The sequence below is a fragment of the Zophobas morio genome, unplaced genomic scaffold (genome assembly GCF_036711695.1).
Source record: "Zophobas morio isolate AGI-343-1 ecotype UQ-CSIRO unplaced genomic scaffold, CSIRO_AGI_Zmor_V1 ptg000006l, whole genome shotgun sequence".
NCBI classification, from domain to species: Eukaryota; Metazoa; Arthropoda; class Insecta; order Coleoptera; family Tenebrionidae; genus Zophobas; species Zophobas morio.
The window spans coordinates 4210309-4226854 of record NW_026972111.1 but is presented as its reverse complement, the minus strand read 5'-3'; positions in this window follow the sequence as shown (position 1 = coordinate 4226854).

Below are 16546 nucleotides of genomic sequence, written 5' to 3'. Positions count from 1 at the left end.
TAAAGCTTTTAACCAGATGTTCTTTTTCGGCATTTTGCGGCAAGACCGTTGAAGATTTTCTAGAAAAAAGGATTATTGTACCCAACTACCTACCTTAAAATTTTTGTAATGGAAACTTTTAAGTAAATGAACCGTTTATTTCACAACCATCAGTCTATCGCATCTGTCGTAGTACAGTGTTATACGTGGTTCTCCCTTGTTACATGTTGAGTTCTTTTTGGTAATATTACTAATATTTTAAAAGAATGCCGAAAGTAAAATCGACGCCGGATGAGTGGATAAGGGATTTTCCAGAATTAAAATTACTAAAACAACAAAATATTCTGCAGAGCTTGTGTGAAAACCGTAAGCCCACTAATTTTTTACTTCCCAAGCGTAAGCAAAGGAAGTATTGTAATCGAGTCCGTCGGCCGACTCTCTACTTTTACGTTTTCTCGATCTTTCATGACCCCTAGAAGACGAAGAAATAGGTCTCCCATTTCCGTCTGTCTGTCCGTCTGTCCATCTGTCCGTCCGTCTGTCCGTCCGTCTGTCCGTCCGTCTGTCCGTCCGTCTGTCCGTCCGTCTGTCCGTCCGTCTGTCCGTCTGTCCGTCTGCCGTCCCGGATTTTTATTAGACAGATAATCTCCGAAAGTACTCGACCGATTGTTGTGAAATTTTGTACTTATATTAAGAATATCATGTAGATGGTAAAACGTTAACCAAAATTTGTCTAATCGTCCCCACCACTAATGCAATGACGTCACTTCAAAATTGTACATAGTAAATGGGTTTTCAATTGTATAAAATAACATAGTCCTACACATGTGGTTTACAACTCTGAATCGACTTTTCACCCGAAACGTCCAGATTTTTGGAAAAAAAATCAAAATTATAAAACAACATTTTGAAATTTAATTTTTAATCTGCTAACCAGAATGCTTTGAAATGTTGCAGATGTTTTAAGGCTATAAAGGGCATCATAAATCTTTAGTCAAAAAATATTTGCTTATCCCCTCCAAAAACTTGATGACGTCAGCTCAAAAGTTTGTGGAATAAATCATATCTAAAATGTACAAAATATGATGAGTCTGTACTTGTGATCTATCACTCCATTCATATTTTTTGGATTTGCATATACAGGGTGACTCAAAAAAATTAATGAATGCGTAAATATATTTTATTGATTTAATCAGGAACTACAAAACCGAATGCTCTGAAATCTTGCAGATGTTTTAAGGTCATAAAGAGCATAATAAATGTTTAGTCAAAATATATTTGATTATGCCCTCCAAAAACTTGATGACGTCAGCTCGAAAGTTTGCCGAATAAATCATATCTAAAATGTACAAAATATGATGAGCCTGTACTTGTCATTTATCACTCCATTCATATTTTTTGGATTTGCATATACAGAGTGACTCAAAAAAATTAATGAATGCGTAAATATATTTTATTGATTTAATCAGGAACTACAAAACGGAATGCTCTGACATCTTGCAGATGTTTTAAGGTTATAAAGAGCATAATAAATGTTTAGTCAAAATATATTTGCTTATCCCCTCCAAAAACTTGATGACGTCAGCTCGAAAATTTGCCGAATAAATCATATCTAAAATGTACAAAATATGATCAGTCTGTACTTGTGATCTATCACTCCATTCATATTTTTTGGATTTGCATATACAGGGTGATTCAAGAAAATAAATGAAAGCGTAAATTTATTTTACTGATTTACTCAGGAACTACAAAACCGAATGCTTCGAAATCTTGAAGATATTTTAAAATTATCATAAGCATGGTAAATTTTTGATCAAAACGTATTTGGTCGTCCCCCCTAAAAAATTTATGACGTCACCACAAAATTTTGCTGAATAAATCCTATCTAAAATGTACAGAATATGGTGAGTCTCTTCTTGTGATTTATCATTCCATTCAAATTTTTTCGATTTGCATATACAGGGTGACTCAAAAAAATTAATGAATGCGTAAATTTATTTTATTCATTTAATCAGGAACTACAAAAACGCATGCTTTGAAATCTTGCAGATGTTTTAAGGTTATAAAGAGCATAATAAATTTTTAGTCAAAATATATTTGGTTATCTTCTACAAAAAACTGATGACGTCAGCTCAAAAGTTTGCCGAATAAATCGTATCTAAAATGTACAAAATATGATGAGTCTGTACTTGTGATTTATCATTCCATTCATATTTTTGGATTTGCATATGCAGGGTGACTCAAAAAAATTAATGAAGGCGTGAATTTATTTTATCGATTTAATCAGGAATTACAAAACCGAATGCTTTGAAATCTTGGGAATATTTTAAAGTTATTATAAGCATGGTAAACTTTTGTTCAAAATGTATTTGTTCATCCCTCCTAAAAAAATTGATGAAGTCACCCTTAAATTGTGCTGAATAAATCCTATCTAAAATGCAAAAAATATGATGAGTTTGTACTTGTGATTTATCATTCCATTCATATATTTTAGATTTTCTTAAGAGGTGGTTCAAAAAAATTAATGAAGTCAATTTATTTTATTGATTAAATTAAAGGCAACACTTATTATTAGTATTACACCCCAACCAACCCAATTTGGTAGACACAAAATTTGTTAAAGGAAAAACTCGGTTGAAACATAAGGGTAGCACGCTTATTTACATCGACTTTAACATTACAGACCTGCATTTGTTTTATGCGTTCACTTGGTTCCGCGAATGTGAAATAGACATGTTTATAATCAACCAATTGTGAATTCCACCGTCAAGAATTAAAATAAAACCCAATGTTTTATATAATAAGCGGAAGTCGAAGCAATAAAACCGATGGTCGTTTTGTTTACAGTTTCTCTGTTTGACTCTCACGTATGCTGTTACGCCTCTCATCTTAAATTAAGAATGTTTATACATACACGATTTTCAGTTGCCTCTGATACGTATACGTGAGTAAATTGTTTCGTTATTTTATTGATTATTACAAATCAATATTCAAAACGACCCAATTCATTTTCCCGAAAATTTGAGAATATAATAATTTTATTGTTAGTATTACACTACATCTATCCCAACTGATATACGTGTCCTTGCAAAAATGTTGATGACGTCATCGCAATTTTTTTTTAAATTCCCACTACAAAAATGTAATGAGAAAAAAAACACAATAGGCATGCAGTCGTCAAGTTTCCGACAGCGAGGGAAGTACTGTCTAAACTCTTTAGACCAATTTTTTAAAATGGAAGACTGCACTTTGTACACAATTTTTTAGTCAGCTTTTAGAGAGTATATCATTTGTCAATAAAAGGTCTGCCAAAATCAGTCCTATTTTAGCAAGTAGTGACCCCGCCCACCCACCCCCTTCTCATTCTAACGATAAATTTTATTTCTGTTTAGCATACGTTCCACCTTTCATTCAGAGCAGATGAAATAATTACTGAAATGGAGACGGCGTGGGTGGGCGGGATAAATTATTTTTGCTTCTGTAGAGTGAAATTGAGAAATAATAGTACCTAGACTGTAAAAATTAAAAATTCAGTTGTGCCATTTTTTAAAATGGAAGATTTCATTTTATATATAATTTTTTAATAAGCTTGCCTCTATTTTTTAGAGAGTATATCATTTGCCAACGAAAGGTCTGCCAAAATCAGTCCTATTTTAGCAAGTAGTGACCCCGCCCACCCGCCCCCTTCTCATTCTAACGACAAATTTTTTTCCTGTTTAGCATACGTTCCACCTTTCATTCAGAGCAGATGAAATAATTACTAAAATGAAGACTGGGTGGGTGGGCGGGGTAAATTACTTTTGCTTCTGTAGAGTGGAATTGAGAAATAATAGTACCCAGACTATAAAAATTAAAAATTCAGTTCTGCCATTTTTTAAAATGGAAGATTTAATTCTATATATAATTTTTTTGTCAGCTTGCCTCAAATGGAACACCTCTATTTTTTAGATAGTATGCCAATTTGCCAATAAAAGGTCTGCCAAAATTAGTCCTATTTTGGCAAGTAGTAAGCCCGCCCACCCACCCACCCTCTTCTCATTCTAACGAAAAATTTTATTCCTGTTTAGTATACGTTCCATTTTTTCCATTGAGACAATTTTTCGTCCTACAATATTTTCCACATTTTCCAAATTTGTTTTTACGTCCTTCATTTCTTCTCTGATTTCTTCTATTTCATTCTTGTTTGCTTCCACATCCTTTTGGAACTTTTCACTTTGGCTGATTTGCTTATTTATTTTCACGTCCATCATTTCCATTTTTCCGTTCACTTCTTCTATTGTTGCATTCATTTTCTCAACTCTTGCGTCCATCTTTTCGTTCATTTCTTCCATTCTTGTGCTCATTTCTTCTTTCATTTCTTTATGTCTTGCGTCCATCTTATCGTCGATTTCTTTGTTTCTTGCATCCATTTTTTCATCCATTGTTTCCATTCTTGATCCATTTTTTCGCCCATTTCTTTCATTCTTGCGCCCATTTTCTCGTTCATTTTCACGGCTCGAGCTCTAGTCTCAACAAGCATAAATTCAAAATCGGCGTGGGTAAAACTCAACAATTTATTTCTCAATAACTCAAAGTTACACGACTGATTACACAGCGATTATGTACAAAATAAATCCATCGCAACTTGAACGGACTCTCGTGGAGTGAACTGACTGAATGATAATCGTTTCCGTAGGTGGCCTCTATTTAAACGCAAACTCTCCGTCTAGAGGTTTCGTGATCGAGGTCTTTCTGGAATCCATCGTGACTTGATGAGTCACCTATCGTCAACACACATACTAAAAAAACCATCGGCGTCGTAACGGGGCGGCGTATGGGTTTATTTCGTAACAATATTTTCTATTTTTCCAGTTAGGTGGAAACGAGCTAGGATAATTCCAACCCACAAAAAGAATGAACAGTCGCAACTGAAAAATTACTGTCCAATCGCAATATTGTCCAACTTTGCTAAAATCTTCGAGCAAGTTATATATAAATCAATTTTTAATAATATTCAATACTACATTAACATGCTTACAACTTAAAGTTGTCGCGTGCCGGTAATCCCTAGATGTTAGAAAGCAGAATAATCCAGGTTCGGACAGGGACTACCGTTAGTCACGAACGAAAATGACCATTATTTTATGAGTACAACTAGCTTCGGGTGAACTGGTGTGAGCCATAAATAGTGCTTACCATTCCGTCTCGTTATTGTCAATAAAATTTTAAAAACTATACTTTGGTCCATTATTGTTCTCAACCATCTTAGATAACGATATAGAAAAGTGCAGACACATGTCAAAAGATGGACAGTAAAAAAAAAGATTGAGGTCTAAAGAGTCACCAGAACTTACACACTTACGGTTTTTCTACGCTGTTATGAGGACTTTTATATTTTAAATTTTACCAACATACATAATTTCACAGGTGGTGTTTTCTTAAATCTTAAGCCAGTGTGTATTTTCATAAAAAATTGTACTTTAATGAACCTCATTAGCAAATACGCAGTAGAAAATATACTATAATAAAAACATACACGAGGGCAATGCACTCTTCAAAATTTTAATTTGCAATAAATAACAAACTCTTTTGTTTTGGGTCCTCTGATGTTTATCTCCCTTTTCAACATCATTACTGTTGTCATAAAGAGCGATCAACAACCAGTTTCGAAGTTTTTCTTACGTTTTTTCTCATAAATTAAAAAAAAACACAACAAGATCTGAAGATTGTGTCTAATATCAATCAATTTTTGCTTACACATTCGGACAGACGAGAATAACTGGACCTTTTGGTTGGCACAATAGTTGTTATCGAAACCATGTAATGATAACTAAGTATTTGTAGCGATTTTTATCAAGTTTTGAGTCTCACATCTTGAATCGGTGGGATGTCGCTATGACGTCACGCGCAACTACAGAATATTCCAATTTTAATGACATAAAATAACTCCACAAACATATTCGATCTTTCACAAAAAACAACTTTTACTTTGTTTCATTGGTTTTGTATAATAATAATTGCTCAACCATTTAAGTTTTGTCACAATGAAAAAAAAAATGCATAAGAACAATGCATGTGGTAGGTATACATTGAATTTGACATTCAGTATTTCAAACAAAACACTATGCCTGCCCCCATTATTTCTGTTTAGGTTGTGTTGCGCAATTTACTAGAAACAACCAAATGATGACAAATGTCACTGAACACAAACTAAAACAGTTTTAAGTTTTTGCATCGTCTTGTGATTTTAAACACAAGATTTATTTTTTTTTAAACACAAGATTTATTTTTTTTTTTAATTAAAAACACGTTGTTTCGAAATTGTTAAATAATGTTAAAAACGATCGTTCTTATCTACCAGCCACCTACAAATCTACCTACAGTTGTCAATATTGTTCACTAATAATACTACATCAATTCCTGTTTGATCGGGTGAGTGGTATTAAAGATCAACCATTACATGTTGTTAACTTTTATGTAAAATTTTAATTAAATCGTTCATCGGATCAATTAGATCGAGTTTTATGTGTTGCCGCTCACCCTCACACCAGAAACAAGGTTAGTTTGACAGCTCGAATATGTTGCATATTTCAACAAGGCGGCACACACATTTCTTTCAGGACTTCTGTCAAAAAAATAAATAAACACTTGAATTCCCACAAAAGTAACAACAAAATATTCGTGATCGTAAATGCGTGCTTCTTCCTCTGCGTAATGGCAACAATTTGCATACCAATACGGCCAGAAACACAAAATTGCGCAGCCATTAACGGTTGAAGAGCAAATAGCTTGTAATGATAGGGTAAAAATTGCAAATTTTGCAAAATTAGTCTGAATCGGTGCTTCTCGCCACTGTTTTTTTCTTCGCGGCTGCAACAATGTTCTCGGAATTCTCTAAATTATACAACCGACAATAACAAAATCCAGAGGCTGAAAATCGCTTACGTTGAAGAGAGATTGCTAATAATTGCCAGCCATGACACAGTCCAGCTTTACGAAGATGGCAAAAACCGTATCGGTGACAAGTTTCAAATTAGTCGCAAATGGAGTATTGCCAATACAAACGTTTATTTAATTCCTTGAAACGATGCCAGACGGTGCTATAATTTGCAACAGCGTCACAAATTAGCAAGAATCGCTCAATTCAATTAATATTATTCGTTTAATTAACGGGGATCGTTCGCGGTATGGTGATTGTAAATTGAGGCAATTATAATTGCATAAGTGATGTGTGGATGCAGAGGTCGATTTTTTTTTAAGTTAATTACGATGCAATTAGTGCGGTGATGTAAAATTACTTTAGTAGTGGGATTCTTTTATTTCTGTAATAATGTTGATTGAGGATTTAAACTGTAATGAGAACGAGAACGAAGGAAATGTATAGGCAACCAGATATACACATTGTTGGATGCAACTGAGCAGAATACTTTCTGGACTGTGATGTCGCTTTGCTCAGAAAAGTTACAGATGGCGATACAAGTTAGAACCTCCTTTAAAACCATGTCTTATCATATTCCAGGTCCGTAACTAGCAAAATAATGCACGTATACAATATTAGAATAGACAAGCGCTATTGGTTTTCATTATATTAAAAAAAAGTGTACAACTGTACATGGTAAAAAGTTAATCAAAATTTGTCAATTTTAGAAAAAATTGATAATGTCATCTGAAAATTGTGCCTCAGAACTTTTTTGAAATTTGATATTGTTCAATATGGTTCTATTACACTATTCCTGAAAAAAATATGAAAAAAAAATTCAATCGCGAAAACTAATTCGAAGGCGACTCTGCGATTCGTTTTCAAAATATCTCAAAATTTGTGTTTTGGTGAAGTTATGTAATAATTCACAAAAAAATCCACGAATAAGATCCAAAAACACAGCATGTTGAAAGTTCTGGACGAAGACTATAGGGGAATATGAATAACCTCAGAGGATTAGGATCATTTTTTTAAGGACGAATTTAGTGCAACTCTGGAAAAACGTGGAGGCCAAAAATGGCGAAAAAAATCATGTTTGTAAAAAATGATACCAGGAACATAGTCCATAGTCGATACAACATAGAGATATTTTTTAGGTGTTTGATGTTACTGGTGTTAGTTTTTGTTGGAAAGAGCAGAAATTTTGACATTTTAGAACAGTGTATAAATTAATCAAATAAATCTATTTTTTATAAATTTCTTTACTAATTAGTAAATTTTGGTTATTACCAAAGCAAATTTTCGGGTTGGCAATTCTGAATTATTGGCATCAATGTTGGCGTTCACAGTTGTCAATTTTGACGTGGGCTCGCCTAAAAACCAATGAATTGGTGCCAAAAATTTGAATTTGACGTCAGGTATGCCGTCATAAAATTTTAAATATGTTGCCAGCCTGAAAAAAAAATCACAAGCAGTAATAATAACTCGGTATCTCAAAATTTGTCATGTTTTTAGTAATTTGTCGATTCTAAAAAAATGAAGTCTTAAAAACCTTGATGAGACTGAAATCGACAAAAGATATTCCAAAAATTGTATGTGAAAGGAAGTTAAAAAATTTGCTTTTTGGCGAAGTTGTTTAAAAATCCACAAAAAATTCTGGAATAGAGACCTCGATCTTTAGAAGATTGAAAGGGAACACCCAACACTGGCAAAAAAGTCGTATTTACACAAAAACAATAGTACAAAGTCAATTTTTTAAAATATTTATCCCAAAATTTATTTATTTATGTATTTTTCTTCACGTAACTACTGGAAACTTCGTAAAATATGAAGTAGATGAAATGCGAAAAATGGAAGAACAGGAAGTACTGAAACTGCCAATATAACCCTACTGAATTAGCGTGGACAGACTGAAATTTTTTTATAACAAGCATGTACTAGCAAAATTCGAGTTGAGTGAAAGGGTTATACAAGTTTAGCAAGAAGCTCGTCGACAGTATAAGTTCAGTCTAGTCAAATTCATTCCTGTCGAGTCAACAAGAGAACAAAATTTTAATAAAAAACTGTATGCAGCGACAGCGGTATAAGAGTGTGGCGACCCAACTATATCAATTTCATTCTAGAACACAGCAGAATTACCCATAGGGAGAGTTGTTGCACGAGCGGAGTTTGGGACTCAAGGTTGTGGCTGTTCTCCTACCCACGATGGTGATTCTATTTTATTGACAAGCACTACCGCCCAGCATCCTTCTATCTAACGAAGAAACGTGCCCCTGACTTCTGTTCTAGATCTGCGTCCTTTTGTGCAGATGGCGCGACCGCCAGCTCGACAAGGAACCGCGGACTCCGCTTCCGCCACGTGTTCCTGTGTTATTTACCACAATTCTATTTAAATGTTGAATTTCTATAACTCTGATATTAAACTACAACTAAACAAGTGTTAAGGTTTGAAAAAAAAGCAATAAACAACATTTAAATTCGCCATACAATCTTGTGAAGTTTTAAACAGCAAAGAATTCTTATCTGAGATTAAAATGGGACATCAAACAATTTATATGATGGAAGCATTAATCAACAAAATAGACTGACCTGCAAAAAAAAACGGTCACCCTGAAAAATTTTGCAAAACCACTTAAAAAATTATTAATTTAACTATTGACCGTTATTTTATTAAAGAACAATTCACATGATCTACAAATTAGCATAAAAAAGAAGACAAATAAACACAGTGGTCAAGAAACTAGCAAAGATTAATAAAAACAAAAAAAGATCTGGTGTGAAAAAAAAACTTGTGCAGACAAAAATATTACGTGAGGCACAGCATGAAAATTTACGTTCAATTTAAATTATACAGCAAAGAAACAAAGAAAATTATTGAGGCTAAAATTGTGAGATATATTTTTTTTTTGTCTAAATTTAGAAGTACTAAATTAGAAAATCCAGCGAAAGAGATAAATCTTATTTCTGTTATAGTTCATTTGTAAGGGGGGGGGGGGGACAAAATTATGTAACATAATATACACGAACTAACGGTGGCGTTTTTTCGTTAACGCGTACATCAAAATCCTTAGGCAGCAAAATATGAGTACGCCACTGATGGCTCTTGTGCGCAGCTTGTGATGACTCAACATGTCATTCTTTGGCCGGACGATCTTTAACAAAATTACATGAGTTTAATATTTTCCACACTTTATCAACGATTCGAACAAATAACTTACAGGATGTTAAATTATGCCACACTTTATCAACGGTTCGAACAAAGCATTTACAGGATGTTAAATTATACATGAGCAGCAACCCAAGTTCTACCAACCCTCTCACTAGATTCTCCCCCACAAATTCCCCTAGGAGAGCTGCCAACTACCCAAAAAGAACTAAACGTGCACATGGCTGCCTTTGTTTAACGATTTTCTTGATTGATTTTTTTTTTCCAACTGAAATTTGGTCACCACAATATATACATATTTGTTTGCATCACACATGTACGGGGACATTTTTTTTTTAACTCTGAATATATAAAAGTAAATATAGGCTTAATTCCTAGGTTTAATTTTAAAAAACACACAACAATGCATTGGAAATATGCAACCAATGTTACGCCAAATACAGCACTGATTATGTATAACAAGAGTAGTTGGAATGAAGACATTGGGTTTCCATCTGCAAAACCTAAGATATTATTAACTTTAGTTAAAAGTGTTAAAACATAATTTCTGCTATTCTTTTGGTAGTGTTTATACTCGATGGATCAAGTTATGTTTACATTTTTGTAAAAGATTTTACGAAAGTGCTTGAAATTAAAATTTTAAAAGACATATATAAACCATAAAAATTGGCTAACAAAGAAGATATGCAATTATAAAACAAAAATTGGTCGAAAGTTGTTTCGAAGAACTTCCCTCGCTCCTGAAGTACAATGAAACATATCCAGCATTTTCGAGTTGAGTTTTTTCCTGACACAATTTTAAGATGACGTCATCAACATTGTTGGTAGGACACGTATATCAATTTGGATTGGTGCAGTGTAATACTAAAAATAACAGTATTGTATTTCCAAACTTTTCTGGGAAAATGGAATGAGCCGTCTCTGATTTAATCAATGAAATAAATTAACTCCTTCATTAATTTTTTGAGCCACCTGTTTAAGCAAATCTAAAAAATATGAATGCAATGCCATGCAATCACAAGTAAAAACTCATCATCTTATTTTGCACATTTTAGATGGGATTTATCTGGCAAAATTTTGAAATCATGTCACCAATTTTTTGGGGTTGATAAACAGATATATTTTGATTAAAAATTTATCATGCTTATCATAACTTTAAAACATCTGCAAGATTTCAAACCATTCGGTTTTACAGATTCAACAGACGGGCAGACAGACAGGCAAACAGACAGATAGACAGAAATAAAGTGGAGACCTATCTCTTCGTACTCTACAGGTCATGAAAGGTCGACAAAACGTAAAAGTAGAGAGTCGGCCGACGGACTCGATTACAATATTTTGTTCACTTACGTTCGGGAAGTAAAAAGCGTAAAAGTAACTAGAACAGACGAAATTACTATGAAAATAACTAAATAATACTTTGATGAGGAAGAAAAAGACGAACTATTGCAAACAATAAACTAATAAAGAGAGAGAAAAATTTCAAGAACTGGAAAATCGGAATAACTTCAAAATGTGTGGAAAATGTAGAGGTGTAACTTTCACAAGTATTCTAAGAAAAATGTATGTCCAATATATGACATAACCTGATCTATCCTGACCAAATACGGATATAAATAGGAAAGCTGAGGAAAAAGAAATTAGTTGAACTACAACTCTACATAATTATGTACACACATATATACGTTTATGACGTGTAAGATCAGAAAGGTTTCAGTATAAAATATGTTTGAAAAAAGGATGCATCCTAAGGCCTTTCCTATTTAATCTGACACTAGATGAATAAATAACGAATAGAAACAAGTTCACAATTAGGTGTTTTTTAATCAAGAAGCCGTACGTAAGATTGGTTGCATACTTCCAATGCCTTGATTTTCTTTAAAGCTGAAAATAGGATTCACCATACTTCTTTTTATATGTTCAGAGTTAAACAAAAAATGTGTCGGCATAAGTATCAAATTAAAAGAACAGCGGGTTAAAGTTTACATTAATTTTTTGTTGGTTTTTTTTTCAATAAAAATTCAAAATGAAAAAGTCGCTTGTAAAATATTGTTCTTCTATATAAAAAAAATTGGTCTAAAGAGTTTAGAGAGTACTTCCCTCGCTGTCGGAAACTTGACGACTGCATGCCTATTGTGTTTTCTTTTCTCATTACATTTTTGTAGTGGGAATTTAAAAAAAAAATGTGATGACGTCATCAACATTTTTGCAAGGACACGTATATCAGTTGGGATAGATGTAGTGTAATACCAAGAATAAAATTATTGTATTCCCAAATTTTCGGGAAAATGAATTGGGTGGTTTTGAATATTGATTTCTTATAATCAATAAAATAACGAAACAATTTACTCACGTATACGGCGTCGGTGTGTAATATCTAGAGAGCGGATTTCTGTCGGGCTAGGCAAGGCCAAACTCGGTACGGCTCGACTGCACTTCGTTTATTTGAGATTAGAATAACGCTGTTTCGTTGCACTCTGCTGTTAATTCCCGTTCTCATTTACTTAGCCGTTTGATTAATGAATCGTTAATTATATTTATGGAATTAGTACTGATTAAATTCAGTGATTATCTATCACCCGCTACTGAGTCCCGGCTATCCAGCGCGTCCCCACCTATAATCGTGACGTAGCCCGACAGAAATCCGCTGTCTACTAATATGAAAGGCAACTGAAAATCGTTTATGTATAAACATTCTTAATTTAAGATGACAAGCGTAACAGCATACGTGAGAGTCAAACAGAGAAACTGTAAACAAAACGACCATCGGTTTTATTGCTTCGACTTCCGCTTATTATATAAAACATTGGGTTTTATTTTAATTCTTGACGGTGAAATTCACAATTGGTTGATTATAAACATGTCTATTCCACATTCGCGGAACCAAGTGAGCGCATAAAACAAATGCAGGTCTGTAATGTTAAAGTCGATGTAAATAAGCGTGCTACTCCTATGTTTCAACCGAGTTTTTCCTTTAACAAATTTTGTATCTACCAAATTGGGTTGGTTGGGGTGTAATACTAATAATAAGTGTTGCCTTTAATTTAATCAATAAAATAAATTGACTTCATTAATTTTTTTGAACCACCTCTTAAGAAAATCTAAAAAATATGAATGGAATGATAAATCACAAGTACAAACTCATCATATTTTTTGCATTTTAGATAGGATTTATTCAGCAAAATTTAAGGGTGACGTCATCAATTTTTTTAGGAGGGATGAACAAATACATTTTGAACAAAAGTTTACCATGCTTATAATAACTTTAAAATATTCCCAAGATTTCAAAGCATTCGGTTTTGTAATTCCTGATTAAATCGATAAAATAAATTCACGCGTTCATTAATTTTTTTGAGTCACCCTGCATATGCAAATCCAAAAATATGAATGGAATGATAAATCACAAGTACAGACTCATCATATTTTGTACATTTTAGATACGATTTATTCGGCAAACTTTTGAGCTGACGTCATCAGTTTTTTGTAGAAGATAACCAAATATATTTTGACTAAAAATTTATTATGCTCTTTATAACCTTAAAACATCTGCAAGATTTCAAAGCATTCGGTTTTGTAGTTCCTGATTAAATCAATAAAATAAATTTACGCATTCATTAATTTTTTTGAGTCATCCTGTATATGCAAATCGAAAAAATTTGAATGGAATGATAAATCACAAGAAGAGACTCACCATATTTTGTACATTTTAGATAGGATTTATTCAGCAAAATTTTGTGGTGACGTCATAAATTTTTTAGGGGGGACGACCAAATACGTTTTGATCAAAAATTTACCATGCTTATGATAATTTTAAAATATCTTCAAGATTTCGAAGCATTCGGTTTTGTAGTTCCTGAGTAAATCAGTAAAATAAATTTACGCTTTCATTTATTTTCTTGAATCACCCTGTATATGCAAATCCAAAAAATATGAATGGAGTGATAAATGACAAGTACAGGCTCATCATATTTTGTACATTTTAGATATGATTTATTCGGCAAACTTTCGAGCTGACGTCATCAAGTTTTTGGAGGGGATAAGCAAATATATTTTGACTAAACATTTATTATGCTCTTTATAACCTTAAAACATCTGCAAGATTTCAGAGCATTCGGTTTTGTAGTTCCTGATTAAATCAATAAAATATATTTACGCATTCATTAATTTTTTTGAGTCACCCTGTATATGCAAATCCAAAAAATATGAATGGAGTGATAGATCACAAGTACAGACTCATCATATTTTGTACATTTTAGATATGATTTATTCCACAAACTTTTGAGCTGACGTCATCAAGTTTTTGGAGGGGATAAGCAAATATTTTTTGACTAAAGATTTATGATGCTCTTTATAGCCTTAAAACATCTGCAACATTTCAAAGCATTCTGGTTAGCAGATTAAAAATTAAATTTCAAAATGTTGTTTTATAATTTTGATTTTTTTTCCAAAAATCTGGACGTTTCGGGTGAAAAGTCGATTCAGAGTTGTAAACTACATGTGTAGGACTATGTTATTTTATACAATTGAAAACCCATTTACTATGTACAATTTTGAAGTGACGTCATCGCATTAGTGGTGGGGATGATTAGACAAATTTTGGTTAGCGTTTTACCATCTACATGATATTCTTAATATAAGTACAAAATTTCACAACAATCGGTCAAGTACTTTCGGAGATTATCTGTCTAATAAAAATCCGGGACAACAGACGGACAGACGGACGGACAGACGGACGGACAGACGGACGGACAGACGGACGGACAGACGGACGGACAGACGGACGGACAGACGGACGGACAGACAGACGGAAATGGGAGACCTATTTCTTCGTCTTCTAGGGGTCATGAAAGATCGAGAAAACGTAAAAGTAGAGAGTCGGCCGACGGACTCGATTACAATACTTCCTTTGCTTACGCTCGGGAAGTAAAAAGACAAAAAAATTTGAGTTATAGTGACTTCTTACGAAACTTTTGCACCTAACAAACATACATCAATGAATTACCAAATTTGGAGATACACTTTCTGCAACGTACGTAATAAAAGTTTATTGCTTTTACGCAAAACGCTTTATAAATTAAATGAATCAATCACTCTACAATTTTTTTAATATGACTTTTACGAGTATATCGAGTCATGTAAGTACGTCAGATTCGGCCGCTGCAAATAGTCCATTAAATAAAATTCAAAATCCTGTTTTAGATTAGATTACAATAAACTATAAAACGTATTTTTATTTAAAATCCGATACAAGAACATTGTACTTCCCTGAGTGACAGCAACAGAGTAAATATAAACAATGCTTAATCTTTTTATAGGAAATTCATTTTTGACGGCGCTTTTTCATCACCTTATAATGTTAGAATCTATGTTTTGATTAGATTGTAATCAATATTACATCGATTCTCTGTAATCCTATTCAGGTTACATAGATAAAACGTGTGTCCAAAAAATGTGGAACAAATGTGCTACAAAATTAATCATCATTATGACTCTAATGTATTAGATAAACAAAAAAAATTGTAATAATTCCCATAGTAGTCAAAAATTGGTTCAGAATTACCTTGATTTTAAATTTTTTTGACATTATTTAAAAATTGTATGTTTTTCACAAATATCAGTTTAATTTTTCTTCTACTATAGACGACTTCATATGTGTGGTTCGTCACAAAACCTAAAAACGACGATTAAGTCATGATTTTGACGACGTCAATTGAAAAAAAGTGATATCAGTTAAAATAAAACAATATAACTTCGAAATACAATGTGATCCCCATTTTTACGTGGTTTTGACGCTTGGGTTTTTCCTGTTCGACCATACATACCTACACTTTTGCATTATGTTAATTCGTCAAAAAAAAAAATGGAATTATCGTTGGCTCCGAAAAATTTTAGAACAATACACAGTTTTTTCGGTATCACTATTCTCAGAAATCTTGCCGTGTAAACACCAGTGACTAAAGAATTTGTTTGCTGTAATTAAACAGATAACATTTTTTTGATTCACCTAAAATGTGTTCACCAAATATAGGAATTTAGGAGTAATCTTCAGTGATCACCAATCTTGGATTTACGATAAGTCTAAGCCTGTTTCAGTTCACACATTTTTCAGGTCCAAGGTCAGAATTTATGACGTACTAACATACATACGCTTTAATGTCTAAGCTTAGCTCATTTATAAAATAACTGGATAAATAAACATTACCTATTTTATATTGACATGTCTATCTGGTTAAATATTGTAATAATTAACGAGAAAACAGAAAAAAGTGTATACATATTTTTGGATTTTTGATTTGAGTAATTAGTCTGTTGACGTTTTTCATGACGTTTCCAGGAATTTATTTTTAGATATCATTTTTTGATATATCTATTCATTTATCTGTGATAAAAATAAAATATAGAGCAATTATTTTATTGTAGTACCAATGACAACAAATACTTGCTCATCCTCCTTATCAGTCTCTATAAAAGCAATAATTTTTCGAGTTAGAAATTCATTAGTC